Below are 19,190 nucleotides of genomic sequence, written 5' to 3' on the forward strand. Positions count from 1 at the left end.
CCCCGAAGGATGGATTTTGTGTGCTAAACGATTTTTTAATTTTTACAAATTGACTGCTGTAAGCGGAGATAGTAGCAATGGATGGAGATCCTCTTTTGTGGTTTCAATGGGAAAATGGGCGATAACCAATCAGTAGTTGGGCTGAACTAAAACAGATTTTGCTGCAACATTTTCGAACCACGTCTGTTGGTAGTTTGCAGGAGCAGAGTCATGCCTAAACTTATTCTGTGGCGGACTACTGAAGAGGGCTTATAGAACTCATGGCACCGTTGGTGGAGGTGCGAGAGGAGATAGCGAAGGGGCAATGGAATGGTTTAAAAGATGAAATCGAAGCAGGCGTAAGGCTGTTAGGACCACAAAATTTCGATCATGCAATGGATTTATTAGTGAAGATAGAGGATAATTTGTGATGTAGTACGGAAGCTTGAATTAAGTTACATGCTAAAGTAACAGGGAGCAAAGGTACGTATAGCCCTTTTAACTATAGTTCAGCTTCACAAAAGTCATACAGCCTGCCATCTTTATTGAGTGAGCAGAAAAATTGTAGTGAGTCATATGGTGGCACTAGATCACCTACCGTAGTCTCCAGCCAATATGGATCAAGTGCTAGTTCAAAATACTCGAACCAGTTACCAATGGCAAAATACTTCACCAAAGACAATTAAACTGTTGGGAGTAGTAAAAGGTGAACATATCGTCGTGATGATTGATCCGTGGGCTACACATAACCTCATATCAACGGAAAGTGCAAAAACTAGAGATTTTAGTGATGCCAATAAAGGGTTTTGGTGTGGCTCTAGGGATAGGGGAATCAGTTCAAAGAAGTGAAATATGCAAAAATTTAGCAGTTTGGATACAGGGCATTGAAGAAGTTGAAAATATTCTACCACTGAAGCTAGGGAATTCAAATTAATTCTTGGGCATCGAGTGGCTGGAGAAATTAGGGACTATAAGCACAAACTGAAAAACACAAACATCATGTTTTCATGTTCAAGAAAAAAAAATACTATTAAAGTGGAACCATCGTTGGGAAAAACTATGATCTCTCTAAAGGCAATGATTCGAGCATTAAAGAAGACTGGTTCAGGGTTTTTGGTCGAGCTAAATTATATGGACAACCAAGTGATGCAGATTGGGGAAGACAAAGAACATGAAACTGTGCATCTATGGGTGGAGTCAATAGTACAACAGTTCGAGGAGGTGTTTCAAATGCCAGTTGGTTTACCACTTGCTTGAGCTTATGCTTACGCTATCAATCTTAAGGCAGGGACTAGTTTCTGTGAGACCCTACTGATACCCTTATATTAAAAAAAAGAGCTTGAACAAATGATACAAGACATGTTGCCACCAATACCATTCAGGCATCTCGAAGCCCATTCTCCGGTCCTGTTATTTTAGTTAAAAAAGAAAAATTCCTCGTGGCATTTTTATATCGATTATCGCACATTAAATAAAGTATTTATCTGGATAAGTACCTTATTTCGGTAATCGATGAATTGTTAGATGAATTGTATGGGGCAGCCATATTTTCAAAATTAGATCTCAAATCAGAGTACCATCAGATTCAAATCAAGGAAGAGGATATTCATAAGACGGCATTTCAAACACACAAGGGTCAATAAGAGTTTTGTGTGCTTCCGTTCAGGTTGATGAATGGGCCAGCCACTTTTCAAGCCCTAATGAACGAGGTTTTCAAACCTTACCTACGTCGCTTTGTTTTTTTTTTACTATATTATAATCTATAGGTCGAATGTTGAGGAGCATAAGGAACATTTAACAGTGGTTTTACGGACTTTAAAACATCAGATGTATGTGAATTAAATAAATGTGCTTTTGATCGGACGAAGGTAGCCTATTTAGGTCACATAGTGTCATCTGAAGGAGTGTCAGTGGATACCGAGAAAATCAAGGCGATGGTTGATTGGAAGGTGCCTAAAAATGTCAAAGAATTACGTGGATTCTTGGGTTTAACCAGGTAATATCGAAAGTTCATCAAAGGTTATGCAAAAATCGCACTCCCATGACTGAGCAAATGAACAAAGAGAGCTTTAGATGGAATTCTGAGGCTACCAAGGCTTTACAGTAGCTCAAACAAATGATGACCATAACACCCATATTAGCCTTGCCCAATTTTGAGTTACCATTTGCTAAGTTACCCGAACTCTTCAATTTTGCCCTCATACCCGTGTCCATCGGACATGACACGGGTGTGGGTATGGGATCTGAGTCGGATCCTTCACATGGAAACCGAACACTTTGACCTTAAGAAATCTAATTTTATATAGTTTACAAGGCCTTACAACAACTTCATCCTCTTAATTTTAAGGAGGGATGTCTATGGATTACTATTTTCAACTTGTCCAATTGATTTATGTTATAAATACGACATAAACAATTGTGTAGATGTTTACTTTATGTGGCAGAAGACACGAGTTTAAAAATGTAATGTATAAAAAGTAGGTAATTCACTTCTTTGAAGGTTATATGCCGAATTCCCGCACTGTGAAGGTTATATGCCAAATCCCCGCACCCGTGTCCAATTTTGGATCCATATCCATGAATCCTATTTTTTTAAAAACTAAGAGTTTGACACTTGGATCCACACCCATATCCGACACCCGTACCCCAAGTTCGGGTAACTTGGACCATTTGTGATAGAGATGGAAGCTTCAGGGGTTCAATAAGGGCGCCTCATTGCATTTTATAGTGGCATGTTGGGCACAAGAGCTCGCCTCAAATCAGTTTATGAAAAGGAGCTGATGGAGATTGTCCTGTGAAGTGGAGACATTATTTGCTCGGCAGAAAATTCACAATTAAGATGGATCAACAAAGTTTAAGATTTCTACTTGAACAAAAGGAGATATGAGCTGAATAGCGAAGGCGCGTGCGCAAGTTATGGGGATTACATATGAAATTCAATATCAGCCCAGTCCCTCCAATCTTGTGGCAGGAGCACTGTCTCGAAAAGTTAGTGTACTTGTAGAATTAAGCAGCATGGTAACTACTCATGGATCAGCTTGGGAAACTATTCAGCAACAAATTCAAAATGAACCATATATGGTTAGGTTACGGCAGGGAAATTTTCAAGGAGGTAAATGCTCGAAAGGGTTTGAAATGGAACAGGTGATTATAAAATCCAAAGGGAGGTTGGTGATTCCAAAGAGGTGTGCTTTTATTACTACTGTGTTGCAAGAGTACCATAATTCAGCAGTAGGGGGACATGCGGGTGAATTAAACAGACGAAATAGGCCTGAAATGTCACTACTTTGAGACAAAATGCCCCAAACATCACAATTTAAAAAATTGGACCTAAGTGTCACTTTATAAACTTGGAAAACTCTAGTTCGGTCGCCATTTTTGGATAATTCAATTTTTTAATTAAGTATATAACTTGAAGTCCCATTTTGAGCCCCATAAACAACACTCGATATTACGTTTTTAACAATAAAACACAACTTAAAAACACATTTCATTAATTTATATTAACATTTTTATTTTTGAACCCTATTAAACCTAGTTACACTTCTGAACAAAAAAATTAGAGAAACCTGCCTTGGTGCCGGAAATGACTTCTTGTTTAGGGTGTTAAGAGATCTTAGCATGCCACCACGTAAGCGGACTACCAAGTAAAGGGTTGATTCCTTCAGAATTGCATATTCAGATAAGGTACATTCATCCTGAAGTTGTTTGCCAGCAAAGATGAGCCTTTGCTGGTTACGGGGGGGGTCCCTTCCTTGACTTGAATCTTGTCTTTAACATTTTCTACGGTGTCAGAGCTTTCGACCTCAAGTGAAATAGTCTTTCCAGTAAGAGTTTTCACAAAGATCTGCATTTGTTATTGGATAAAAAATAAAAGGGAAATCAAGTCGTCGTCCCAAAAAAGTAAAGAACAATCTGCAACATCGGTATCAATTATAGATTATAATGGCAGTGCTTCATACAAAATCAGTACATGTTCATTCAATTTATACCATTCCCGTGTAAGCCCCCCCCCCCCCCCCCCGCATCTGTACCTTCCTCCCCCTGAAAGTGAACAGTTAATCTACCCTTCAAATCTTGTCTTGACCTCATGCGCAACTAATTATATGAATATCCAGGAATGCAAACCCTTCTAACAGAAATTCTTAAACGACTGTTGTGGTGGTCATGCTGATATTTAATTTTATATTTAATATGGGCAAGTCCATTGTCAAAGTCAATGAAGCGAGGAACCTTCAGCATAAGTGAGAAGGACTTCTCAAGCAAACCAGGATTTTGGTGGATGAAAGCATTGAGAAGTTTTCTATGCTTCTCCGAGAATTCGATAAACACAACCTGCTTTTCTTCTACTTTATGAGCCGATCCTGAAGCATTGAGAATTTTGAGAACAAGCCGAGAGACCAATGGGGGGACACCTGTTAATAGTATGACAATAATTAAAGTCAGGTAATTGTATAGCAGCTTTTCCTTTTTAATCGCCGCAGGCGATGAAATAAGACACTATGAAAACGGAAGTAATAACTTCAACAAAAAAAAACTTGTTTACATTAGGCACGATTTCAGAAGCAAACATAGCCAAAAGCCGACACTACAAAATTAAATCTATAAATAACAAGTTCACTCTCAACTGATGCAACTCAAGCATCTCTCTAGCAAAAGACATAATACTATGGGGGTTAGTGGATATTTTACCATCAAAACATTGAGGAAGTGAATACGTCACATGGCTTTGGAAAGCATATAGTCTATACGACGGTTCCGAAGATGGATTTCTCGTAGCATGTGATATATTCACAGAAAGTGATAAGCTCAAAATACCCTCAACCATCTGGTCTGCTTCAGTAGTGAGTTCTGGTGTGAAGAAGAGTAGAAGGAGACTACTTGATGGTTTCAAATCTGGCTCATAATTTATGCCTTTCCCATCTTGAGCAGCTGCCTTGTTCTTCAAGCAAATACCCCATAACTTGTACACTTGGGAGTATGACAACTGAAATAGTAAAATAACATAAATATTAATATAATTGTGGCCTCGCCGAATCCATCCATGTCACCGGAAATTATTAACAATGATTAAACTTGGCAGTTCAGTATAAAATTGCAGATATGCCTAAAACTATATGTTCAAGAATATATGCTATATAATACTCAATCAATATGCAGTTGTAATTCATGTAGAAGATCAGAGCATGCTCAGATTATAAAATGAGAATTACCTTCTTGTCTGCGATCTCTTCACTGCTCGTGCCATATAACTCTAACAACGGGGTACCCATCTTGGCACTTGCAAGTTGCCTGCACCCAAACATAATTGCAGAAAGTTAACATATCACATAACTAATATTACAAGTTATTGAATTCCATTGCAGAAGTGTCCTATATAACAAATCGTATGAATTAGCTAATAACAAAGTGCACACGAACAATACAATATCGTGAATTTCATGTCTTTTTGTCAACAAGACTGAATTCATTTGCATCAACCGGAAACTAGAGAACAAACACTGAACCTTAACAAACATGACTAGAACATGCTCGAGATGAAACTGCTCTATATTATTTTCAAAAAGGTCACATATTGTTTTACTGTCCAAATTTTTGTCAAGTAATATTGTATTAGTAAGTGACGTCCGATTAAGTACCAGTGCTGCACTTTATAGTTTAATATATACAAAGCAGAAGTTTCCACAAAGTTTTTAATCTTACCTAGGATTATAACTTCACGAAAAGTATATTCCATGATCTTTATGTATTTGAATAATCTGAGCATAAGTATTTCTACTGTCTTTGAAGACCCCAAACCACCATCCCACCTGGAAAAAATTATAAAGAAAATAAATGTCTGCAATATCAGGCAACAGAAATATATATAATAGAAAAATTATATAATTAGCTTTGCTGTTAAAGTTAAAAAATGTTGATGCAAAACTTTACCAAACGTAGGCTCAAGTTTTATATCAATTTGTAGTACAGTACTTGATATAGTTAACAAGTTAACTACATACACTACCATAACAGAGTCACTTTAGTCACTTTTATTTCTATAATCTGCATTACCTGCCTTTATAAACATAAATTATTGTTTATTTGTGCTAAAAGTATGAAGGCACAAATGATAAATGTAGGACATATGCTGGTAATACAAAAAGGAATTGCAACCGAAACCTATACTCTCTAGCATCTTCCATTATCTTACATCACAATACTCTCTAGTATCCTTTAAAAAATTCACAAAATAACATTGATTAGGCAACTAATTAAGTATTACTAAGTGTTTATTAGGTTGTCAAACTAAATTAAATACAACTAACATTTCATCAAATTTTTGTTGCTAGTCTGCTACGTTTTTAAAACAATTCTTTCCTAAGTCACTGTCCAATATTATATCTACATATGGAGAGAAATAGAAGAAGTTACTTTTGATAATTCATAAAATATATTGTTGATAATGTAGTACAGTAAATTCATGCACCCGAAAGAAGCCAAGCATTGAACTAACTTCAACTCATTTCCTGATATTGCACATTAAAAGTAAAAATTATAAATGCAATAGCGTTTGCACTATTTCATTCAAATAAAGAAAAACAATAGGCGTCGAAATTCACACAAAAATCAGCATAAACGAAGATTATGTTCAATCTCTACAATTAAATTTAAAACTATAGTAGGTCAAATTGTCAAGTAAATAAAGACATTGTACAAGGATCAAATAATTGCTCAATTGTACAACGCCTTAAACATCAAGAATAGACCTACTAAAATAGTAACAAACATCAAGCATCCACTTCAAAGTTTTGAAATAATCATGATCAATAGCTTCAATAGCATGATAAGTCACTTTAATACAAAATCAATACCTGTTCATTAAATTTATACCATTCCCGTGTAAGGCCCCCGTATCTGTACCTTCCTCCCCCTGAAAGTGAACAGTTAATCTACCCTTCAAATCTTGTCTTGACCTCATGCACAACTGATTATATGAATATCCAGGAATGCAAGCCCTTCTAACAAAAATTCTTAAACGACTGTTGTGGTGGTCATGCTGATATTTAATTTTATATTTAATATGGGCAAGTCTATTGTCAAAGTCAATGAAGTGAGGAACCTTCAGCATAAGTGAGAAGGACTTCTCAAGCAAACCAGGATTTTGGTGGATGAAAGCATTGAGAAGTTTTCTATGCTTCTCCGAGAATTCGATAAACACAACGTGCTTTTCTTCTACTTTATGAGCCGATCCTGAAGCATTGAGACTTTTGAGAACAAGCCGAGAGACCAATGGGGGGACACCTGTTAATAGTATGACAAGAATTAAAGTCAGGTAATTATATAGCAGCTTTTCCTTTTTAATCGCCGCAGGCGATGAAATAAGACACTATGAAAACGGAAGTAATAACTTCAACAAAAAAAACTTGTTTACATCAGGCACGATTTCAGAAGCAAAGATAGCCAAAAGCCGACACTACAAAATTAAATCTATAAATAACAAGTTCACTCTCAACTGATGCAACTCAAGCATCTCTCTAGCAAAAGACATAATACTATGGGGGTTAGTGGATATTTTACCATCAAAACACTGAGGAAGTGAATATGTCACATGGCTTTGGAAAGCATATAGTCTATACGACGGTTCTGAAGATGGATTTCTCGTAGCATGTGATAGATTCACAGAAAGTGATAAGCTTAAAATACCCTCAACCATCTGGTTTGCTTCAGTAGTGAGTTCTGGTGTGAAGAAGAGTAGAAGGAGACTACTTGATGGTTTTAAATCTGGCTCATAATTTATGCCTTTCCCATCTTGAGCTTGTTCTCCAAGCAAATACCCCATAACTTGTAAACTTGGGAGTATGACAACTGAAATAGTAAAATAACCTAAATATTAATATAATTGTGGCCTCGCCGAATCCTTCCATGTCACCGGAAATTATTAACATTGATTAAACTTGGCAGTTCAGTATAAAATTGCAGATATGCCTAAAACTATATGTTCAAGAGTATATGCTATGTAATACTCAATCATAATGAACCTGTAATTCATGTAAAAGATCAGAGCATGCTCGGATTATAAAATGAGAATTACCTTCTTGTCTTCGATCTCTTCACTGCTCGTGCCATATAACTCTAACAACGGGGTACCCATCTTGGCAGTTGCAAGTTGCCTGCACCCAAACATAATTGCAGAAAGTTAACATATCACATAACTAATATTACAAGTTATTGAATTCCATTGCAGAAGTGTCCTATATAAGAAATCGTATGAATTAGCTAATAACAAAGTGCACACGAACAATACAATATCGTGAATTTCATGTCTTTTTGTAAACAAGACTGAATTCATTTGCATCAACCGGAAACTAGAGAACAAACACTGAACCTTAACAAACATGACTAGAATATGCTCGAGATGAAACTGCTCTATATTACTTTCAACAAGGTCACATACTGTTTTACTGTCCAAATTTTTGTCAAGTAATATTGTATTAGTAAGTGACATCCGATTAAGTACCAGTATTGCACTTTATAGTTTAATATATACAAAGTAGAAGTTTCCACAAAGTTTTTGATCTTACCAAGGATTATAACTTCGCAAAAATTATATTCCATGATCTTTATGTATTTGAATAATCTGAGCATAAGGATTTCTATTGTCGTTGGAGACCCCAAACCACCATCCCACCTGGAAAAAATTATAAAGAAAACCAATGTCTGCAATATCAGGGAACATAAATATAGATAATAGAACAATTATATAATTATCTTTGCTGTTAAAGTTAAAGAATGCTGATGCATAACTTTACCAAACTTAGGCTCAAGTTTTATATCAATTTGTAGTACAGTACTTGATATAGTTAACAAGTTAACTACATACACTACCATAACAGAGTCACTTTTATTTCTATAATCTGCAGTCCCTGCCTTTATAAACATAAATTACTGTTTATTTGTGCTGAAAGTATGAAGGTACAAATGATAAATGTAGGACATATGATGGTAATATAAAAAGGAATTGCAACCGGAACCTATACTCTCTAGCATCTTCCTTTTTCTTACATCACAATACTCTCTAGTATCCTTTAAAAAATTCAAAAAATAACATTGATTAGGAAACTAATTAAATATTACTAAGTGTTTATTAGGTTGTCAAACTAAATTAAACACAACTAACATTTCATCAGATTTGTGTTGCTAGTCTGCTACATTTTTAAAACAATTCTTTTCTAAGTCACTGTCCAATATTATATCTACATATGGAGAGAAATAGAAGAAGTTACTTTTAATAATTCATAAAATATATTGTTGATAATGTAGTACAGTAAATTCATGCACACTAAAGAAGTCAAGCATTGAATTAACTTCAACTCATTTCCTGATATTGCACATTTAAAGTCAAATTTATAAATGCAATAGGGCATGCACTATTTCATTCAAATAAAGAAAAACAATAGGAGTAGAAATTCACACAAAAATCAGCATAAACAAAGATTATGTTCAATCTCTACAATTAAATTTAAAACTATAGTAGATCAAATTGTCAAGTAAATAAAGACATTGTACAAGGATAAAATAATTGCTCAATTGTACAACGCCTTAAACATCAAGAATAGACCTACTAAAATAGTAACAAACCTCAAGCATCCACTTCAAATTTTGAAATAATCAGGATCAATAGCTTCAATAGCATGATAAGTCACTTTAATACAAAATCAGTACCTGTTTATTAAATTTATACCATTCCCGTGTAAGGCCCCCCGTATCAGTACCTTCCTCCCCCTGAAAGTGAACAGTTAATCTACCCTTCAAATCTTGTCTTGACCTCATGCACAACTGATTATATGAATATCCAGGAATGCAAGCCCTTCTAACAGAAATTCTTAAACGACTGTTGTGGTGGTCATGCTGATATTTAATTTAATATTTAATATGGGCAAGTCCATTGTCAAAGTCAATGAAGCGAGGAACCTTCAGCATAAGTGAGAAGGACTTCTCAAGCAAACCAAGATTTTGGTGGATGAAAGTATTGAGAAGTTTTCTATGCTTCTCCGAGAATTTGATAAACATAACCTGCTTTTCTTCTACTTTATGAGCCGATCCTGAAGTATTGAGACTTTTGAGAACAAGCCGAGAGACCAATAGGGGGACACCTACTAATAGTATGACAAGAATTAAAGTCAGGTAATTGTATAGCAGCTTTTCCTTTTTAATCGCCGCAGGCGATGAAATAAGACACTATGAAAACGGAAGTAATAACTTCAACAAAAAAAACTTGTTTACATCAGGCACGATTTCAGAAGCAAACATAGCCAAAAGCCGACACTACAAAATTAAATCTATAAATAACAAGTTCACTCTCAACTGATGCAACTCAAGCATCTCTCTAGCAAAAGACATAATACTATGGGGGTTAGTGGATATTTTACAATCAAAACACTAAGGAAGTGAATACTTCACATGGCTTTGGAAAGCATATAGTCTATACGATGGTTCTGGAGATGGATTTCACGTAGCATGTGATAGATTCATAGAAAGTGATAAGCTCAAAATACCCTCAACCATCTCGTTTGCTTTAGTAGTGAGTTCTGGTGTGAAGAAGAGTAGAAGGAGACTACTTGATGGTTTCAAATCTGGCTCATAATTTATGCCTTTCCTATCTTGAGCAGCTGCCTTGTTCTTCAAGCAAATACCCCATAACTTGTACACTTGGGAGTATGAAAACTGAAATAGTTAAATAACCTAAATATTAATATAATTGTGGCCTCGCCGAATCCATCCATGTCACCGGAAATTATTAACATTGATTAAACTTGGAAGTTCAGTATAAAATTGCAGATATGCCTAAACCTATATGTTCAAGAGTATATGCAATGTAATACTCAATCATAATGCAGCGGTAATTCATGTAGAAGATCAGAGCATGATCAGATTATAAAATGAGAATTACCTTCTATTCTTCGATCTCTTCACTGCTCGTGCCATATAACTCTAACAACGGGGTACCCATCTTGGCAGTTGCAAGTTGCCTGCACCCAAACATAATTGCAGAAAGTTAACATATCACATAACTAATATTATAAGTTATTGAATTCCATTGCAGAAGTGTCCTATATAATAAATCGTATGAATTAGCTAATAACAAAGCGCACACGAACAATACAATATCGTGAATTTCATGTCTTTTTGTCAACATGACTGAATTCATTTGCATCAACCGGAAACTAGAGAACAAACACTGAACCTTAACAAACATGACTAGAACATGCTCGAGATGAAACTGCTCTATATTATTTTCAACAAGGTCACATACTGTTTTACTGTCCAAATTTTTGTCAAATAATATTGTATTAGTAAGTGAAGTCTGATTAAGTACCAGTGCTGTACTTTATAGTTTAATATATACAAAGTAGAAGTTTCCACAAAGTTTTTGATCTTACCAAGGATTATAACTTCGCAAAAAGTATATTCCATGATCTTTATGTATTTGAATAATCTGAGCATAAGGATTTCTACTGTCTTTGGAGACCCCAAACCACCATCCCACCTGGAAAAAATTATAAAGAAAACCAATGTCTGCAATATCAGGCAACAGAAATATAGATAATAGAACAATTATATAATTAGCTTTGTTGTTCAAGTTAAAAAATGCTGATGCAAAACTTTACCAAACTTAGGCTCAAGTTTTATATCAATTTGCAGTACACTACTTGATATAGTTAACAAGTTAACTACATACACTACCATAACAGAGTCACTTTTCTTTCTATAATCTGCATTCCCTGCCTTTATAAACATAAATTACTGTGTATTTGTGCTGAAAGTATGAAGGCACAAATGATAAATGTAGGACATATGCTGGTAATACAAAAAGGAATTGCAACCGGAACCTATACTCTCTAGCATCTTCCTTTTTCTTACATCACAATACTCTCTAGTATCCTTTAAAAAATGCACAAAATAACATTATTTAGGCAACTAATTAAATATTACTAAGTGTTTATTAGGTTGTCAAACTAAATAAAAAACAACTAACATTTCATCAGATTTGTGTTGCTAGTCTGCTACGTTTTTAAAACAATTATTTCCTAAGTCACTGTCCAATATTATATCTACATATGGAGAGAAATAGAAGAAGTTACTTTTAATAATTCATAAAATATATTGTTGGTAATGTAGTACAGTAAATTAATGCACACTAAAGAAGCCAAGCATTGAACTAACTTCAACTCATTTCCCGATATTGCACATTTAAAGTCAAAATTATAAATGCAATAGGGCTTGCACTATTTCATTCAAATAAAGAAAAATAATAGGCGTAGAAGTTCACACAAAAATCAGCATAAACGAAGATTATGTTCAATCTCTACAATTAAATTTAAAACTATAGTAGGTCAAATTGTTAAGTAAATAAAGACATTGTACAAGGATCAAATAATTGCTCAATTGTACAACACCTTAAACATAAAGAATAGACCTACTAAAATAGTAACAAATCTCAAACATCCACTTTAAAGTTTTGAAATAATCAAGATCAATAGCTTCAATAGCATGATAAGTCACTTTAATACAAAATCAGTACATGTTCATTAAATTTATACCATTTCCGTGTAAGGCCCCCTGTATCTGTACCTTACTCCCCCTGAAAGTGAACAGTTAATCTACCCTTCAAATCTTGTCTTGACCTCATGAACAACTAATTATATGAATATCCAGGAATGCAAGCCCTTCTAACAGAAATTCTTAAATGACTGTTGTGGTGGTCATGCTGATATTTAATTTTATATTTAAAATGGGCAAGTCCATTGTCAAAGTCAATGAAGCGAGGAACCTTCAGCATAAGTGAGAAGGACTTCTCAAGCAAACCAGGATTTTGGTGGATGAAAGCATTGAGAAGTTTTCTATGCTTCTCCGAAAATTCGATAAACACAACCTGCTTTTCTTCTACTTTATGAGCCGATCCTGAAGCATTGAGACTTTTGAGAACAAGCCGAGAGACCAATGGGGGGACACCTGTTAATAGTATGATAAAAATTAAAGTCAGGTAATTGTATAGCAGCTTTGCCTTTTAAATCGCCGCAGGCGATGAAATAAGACACTATGAAAACGGAAGTAATAACTTCAACAAAAAAAACTTGTTTACATCAGGCACGATTTCAGAAGCAAACATAGCCGAAAGCAGACACTACAAAATTAAATCTATAAATAACAAGTTCACTCTCAACTGATGCAACTCAAGCATCTCTCTAGCAAAAGACATAATACTATGGGGGTTAGTGGATATTTTACCATCAAAACACTGAGGAAGTGAATGCGTCACATGGCTTTGGAAAGCATATAGTCTATACGACGGTTCTGCAGATGGATTTCTCGTAGCATGTGATAGATTCACAAAAAGTGATAAGCTCAAAATACCCTCAACCATCTGGTCTGCTTTATTAGTGAGTTCTGGTGTGAAGAAGAGTAGAAGGAGACTACTCGATGGTTTCAAATCTGGCCCATAATTTACGCCTTTCCTATCTTGAGCAACTGCCTTGTTCTTCAAGCAGATACCCCATAACTTGTACACTTGGGAGTATGACAACTGAAATAGTAAAATAACCTAAATATTAATATAATTGTGGCATCGCCGTATCCATCCATGTCACCAGAAATTATTAACATTGATTAAACTTGGCAGTTCAGTATAAAATTGCAGATATGCTTAAAACTATATGTTCAAGAGAATATGCTATGTAATACTCAATCATAATGCAGCTGTAATTCATGTAGAAGATCAGAGCATGATCAGATTATAAAATGAGAATTACCTTCTTGTCTTCGATCTCTTCACTGCTCGTGCCATATAACTCTAACAACGGGGTACCCATCCTTGCAGTTGCAAGTTGCCTGCACCCAAATATAATTGCAGAAAGTTAACATATCACATAACTAATATTATAAGTTATTGAATTCCATTGCAAAAGTGTCCTATATAATAAATCGTATGAATTAGCTAATAACAAAGCGCACACGAACAATACAATATCGTGAATTTCATGTCTTTTTGTCAACATGACTGAATTCATTTGCATCAACCAGAAACTAGAGAACAAACACTGAACCTTAACAAACATGACTAGAACATGCTCGAGATGAAACTGCTCTATATTATTTTCAACAAGGTCACATACTGTTTTACTGTCCAAATTTTTGTCAAATAATATTCCATGATCTTTATGTATTTGAATAATCTGAGCATAAGGATTTCTACTGTCTTTGGAGACCCCAAACCACCATCCCACCTGGAAAAAATTATAAAGAAAACCAATGTCTGCAATATCAGGCAACAGAAATATAGATAATAGAACAATTATATAATTAGCTTTGTTGTTAAAGTTAAAGAATGCTGATGAAAAACTTTACCAAACTTAGGCTCAAGTTTTATATCAATTTGTAGTACACTACTTGATATAGTTAACTAGTTAACTACATACACTACCATAACAGAGTCACTTTTCTTTCTATAATCTGCATTCCCTGCCTTTATAAACATAAATTAATGTTTATTTATGCTGAAAGTATGAAGGCACAAATAATAAATGTAGGACATATGCTGGTAATACAAAAAGGAATTGCAACCGGAACCTATACTCTCTAGCATCTTCCTTTTTCTTACATCACAATACTCTCTAGTATCCTTTAAAAAATTCACAAAATAACATTGATTAGGCAACTAATTAAATATTACTAAGTGTTTATTAGGTTGTCAAACTAAATTTAACACAACTAACATTTCATCAGATTTATGTTGCTAGTCTGCTACGTTTTTAAAACAATTCTTTCCTAAGTCACTGTCCAATATTATATCTACATATGGAGAGAAATAGAAGAAGTTACTTTTAATAATTCATAAAATATATTGTTGATAATGTAGTACAGTAAATTCATGCATTCTAAAGAAGCCAAGCATTGAACTAACTTCAACTCATTTCCCGATATTGCACATTTAAAGTCAAAATTATAAATGCAATTGGGCTTGCACTATATCATTCAAATAAAGAAAAACAATAGGCATAGAAGTTCACACAAAAATCAGCATAAACGAAGATTATGTTCAATCTCTACAATTAAATTTAAAACTATAGCAGGTCAAATTGTCAAGTAAATAAAGACATTGTACAAGGATCAAATAATTGCTCAATTATACAACGCCTTAAACATCAAGAATAGACCCACTAAAATAGTAACAAATCTCAAGCATCCACTTCAAAGTTTTGAAATAATCAGGATCAATAGCTTCAATAGCATGATAAGTCACTTTAATACAAAATCAGTACCTGTTCATTAACTTTATACCATTCCCGTGTAAGGCCCCCCGTATCTGTACCTTACTCCCCCTGAAAGTGAACAGTTAATCTACCCTTCAAATCTTGTCTTGACCTCATGCACAACTGATTATATGAATATCCAGGAATGCAAGCCCTTCTAACAGAAATTCTTAAATGACTATTGTGGTGGTCATGCTGATATTTAATTTTATATTTAATATGGGCAAGTACATTGTCAAAGTGAATGAAGCGAGGAACCTTCAGCATAAGTGAGAAGGACTTCTCAAGCAAACCAGGATTTTGGTGGATGAAAGCATTGAGAAGTTTTCTATGCTTCTCCGAGAATTCGATAAACACAACCTGCTTTTCTTCTACTTTATGAGCCGATCCTGAAGCATTGAGACTTTTGAAAACAAGCCGAGAGACCAATGGGGGGCACCTGTTAATAGTATGACAAGAATTAAAGTCAGGTAATTGTATAGCAGCTTTGCCTTTTTAATCACCGCAGGCGATGAAATAAGACACTATGAAAATGGAAGGAATAACTTCAATAAAAAAAACTTGTTTACATCAGGCACGATTTCAGAAGCAAACATAGCCGAAAGCTGACACTACAAAATTAAATCTACAAATAACAAGTTCACTCTCAACTGATGCAACTCAAGCATCTCTCTAGCAAAAGACATAATACTATGGGGGTTAGTGGATATTTTACCATCAAAATACTGAGGAAGTGAATACGTCACATGGCTTTCCAAAGCATAGAGTCTATACGACAGTTCTGAAGATGGATTTCTCGTAGCATGTGATAGATTCACAGAAAGTGATAAGCTCAAAATACCCTCAACCATCTGGTCTACTTCAGTAGTGAGATCTGGTGTGAAGAAGAGTAGAAGGAAACTACTTGATGGTTTCAAATCTGGCTCATAATTTATGCCTTTCCCATTTTGAGCAGCTGCCTTGTTCTTCAAGCAAATACCCCATAACTTGTACACTTGGGAGTATGACAACTGAAATAGTAAAATAACCTAAATATTAATATAATTGTGGCCTCGCCGAATCCATCCATGTCACCGAAAATTATTAACTATGATTAAACTTGGCAGTTCAGTATAAAATTACAGATATGCCTAAAATTATGTGTTCAAGAGTATATGCTACGTAATACTCAATCATAATGCAGTTGTAATTCATGTAGAAGATCAGAGCATGCTCAGATTATGAAATTAGAATTACCTTCTTGTCTTCGATCTCTTCACTGCTCGTGCCATATAACTCTAACAACGGGGTACCCATCTTGGCAGTTGCAAGTTGCTTGCACCCAAACATAATTTCAGAGAGTTAACATATCACATAACTAATATTACAAGTTATTGAATTCCATTGCAGAAGTGTCCTATATAACAAATCGTATGAATTAGCTAATAACAAAGTGCACACGAACAATACAATATCGTGAATTTCATGTCTTTTTGTCAACAAGACTGAATTCATTTGCATCAACCGGAAACTAGAGAACAAACACTGAACCTTAACAAACATGACTAGAACATGCTCGAGATGAAACTGCTCTATATTATTTTCAACAAGGTCACATACTGTTTTACTGTCCAAATTTTTGTCAAGTAATATTGTATTAGTAAGTGACGTCCGATTAAGTACCAGTGTTGCACTTTATAGTTTAATATATACAAAGTAGAAGTTTCCACAAAGTTTTTGATCTTACCAAGGATTATAACTTCGTAAAAAGTATATTCCATGATCTTTATGTATTTGAATAATCTGAGCATAAGGATTTCTACTGTCTTTGGAGACCCCAAACCACCATCCCACCTGGAAAAAATTATAAAGAAAACCAATGTCTGCAATATCAGGCAACAAAAATATTGATAATAGAACAATTATATAATTAGCTTTGGTGTTAAAGTTAAAGAATGCTGATGCAAGACTTTACCAAACTTAGGCTCAAGTTTTATATCAATTTGTAGTACACTACTTGATATAGTTAACAAGTTAACTACATACACTACCATAATAGAGTCACTTTTGTTTCTATAATCTGCATTCCCTGCCTTTATAAACATAAATTACTGTTTATTTGTGCTGAAAGTATGAAGGCACAAATGATAAATGTAGGACATATGCTGGTAATACAAAAAGGAATTGCAACCGGAACATATACTCTCTGGCATCTTCCTTTTTCTTACATCACAATACTCTCTAGTATCCTTTAAAAAATTCACAAAATAACATTGATTAGGCAACTAATTAAATATTACTAAGTGTTTATTAGGTTGTCAAACTAAATTAAACGCAACTAACATTTCATCAGATTTGTGTTGCTAGTTTGCTACGTTTTTAAAACAATTATTTCCTAAGTCACTGTCCAATATTATATCTACATATGGAGAGAAATAGAAGAAGTTACTTTTAATAATTCATAAAATATATTGTTGATAATGTAGTACAGTAAATTCATGCACACTAAAGAAGCCAAGAATTGAATTAACTTCAACTCATTTTCTGATATTGCACATTTAAAGTCAAAATTATAAATGCAATAGGGCTTGCACTATTTCATTTAAATTAAGAAAAACAATAGGCGTAGAAATTCACACAAAAATCAACATAAACGAAGATTATGTTCAATCTCTACAATTAAATTTAAAACTATAGTAGGTCAAATTGTCAAGTAAATAAAGACATTGTACAAGGATCAAATAATTGCTCAATTGTACAACGCCTTAAACATCAAGAATAGACCTACTAAAATAGTAACAAACCTCAAGCATCCACTTCAATGTTTTGAAATAATCATGATCAATAGCTTCAATAGCATGATAAGTCACGTTAATACAAAATCAGTACCTGTTCATTAAATTTATACCGTTCCCGTGTAAGGCCCCCCGTATCTGTACCTTCCTCCCCCTGAAAGTGAACAGTTAATCTACCCTTCAAATCTTGTCTTGACCTCATGCACAACTGATTATATGAATATCCAGGTATGCAAGCCCTTCTAAAAGAAATTCTTAAACGACTGTTGTGGTGGTCATGCTGATATTTAATTTTATAATTAATATGGGCAAGTCCATTGTCAAAGTCAATGAAGCGAGGAACCTTCAGCATAAGTGAGAAGGACTTCTCAAGCAAACCAGGATTTTGGTGGATGAAAGCATTGAGAAGTTTTCTATGCTTCTCCGAAAATTCAATAAACACAACCTGCTTTTCTTCTACTTTATGAGTCGATCCTGAAGCATTGAGACTTTTGAGAACAAGCCGAGAGACCAATAGGGGGACACCTGTTAATAGTATGACAAGAATTAAAGCCAGGTAATTGTATGGCAGCTTTGCCTTTTTAATCGCCGTAGGCGATAAAATAAGATACTATGAAAACGGAAGTAATAACTTTAACAAAAAAAAACTTGTTTAGATCAGGCACGATTTCAGAAGCAAACATAGCCAAAAGCCGATACTACAAAATTAAATCTATAAATAACAAGTTCACTCTCAACTGATGCAACTCAAGCATCTCTCTAGCAAAAGACATAATACTACGGGGGTTAGTGGATATTTTACCATCAAAACACTGAGGAAGTGAATACGTCACATGGCTTTGGAAAGCATATAGTCTATACGACGGTTCTGAAGATGGATTTCTTGTAGCATGTGATAGATTCACAGAAAGTGATATGCTTAAAATACCCTCAACCATCTGGTCTGCTTCAGTAGTGAGTTCTGGTGTGAAAAAAAGTAGAAGGAGACTACTTGATAATTTCAAATCTAGCTCATAATTTATGCCTTTCCCATCTTGAGCAGCTGCCTTGTTCTTCAAGCAAATACTCCATAACTTGTACACTTGGGAGTATGACAACTGAAATAGTAAAATAACCTAAATATTAATATAATTGTGGCCTCGCC

Source organism: Apium graveolens, chromosome 1 (genome assembly GCF_009905375.1).
Source record: "Apium graveolens cultivar Ventura chromosome 1, ASM990537v1, whole genome shotgun sequence".
In the NCBI taxonomy this organism is placed as follows: Eukaryota; Viridiplantae; Streptophyta; class Magnoliopsida; order Apiales; family Apiaceae; genus Apium; species Apium graveolens.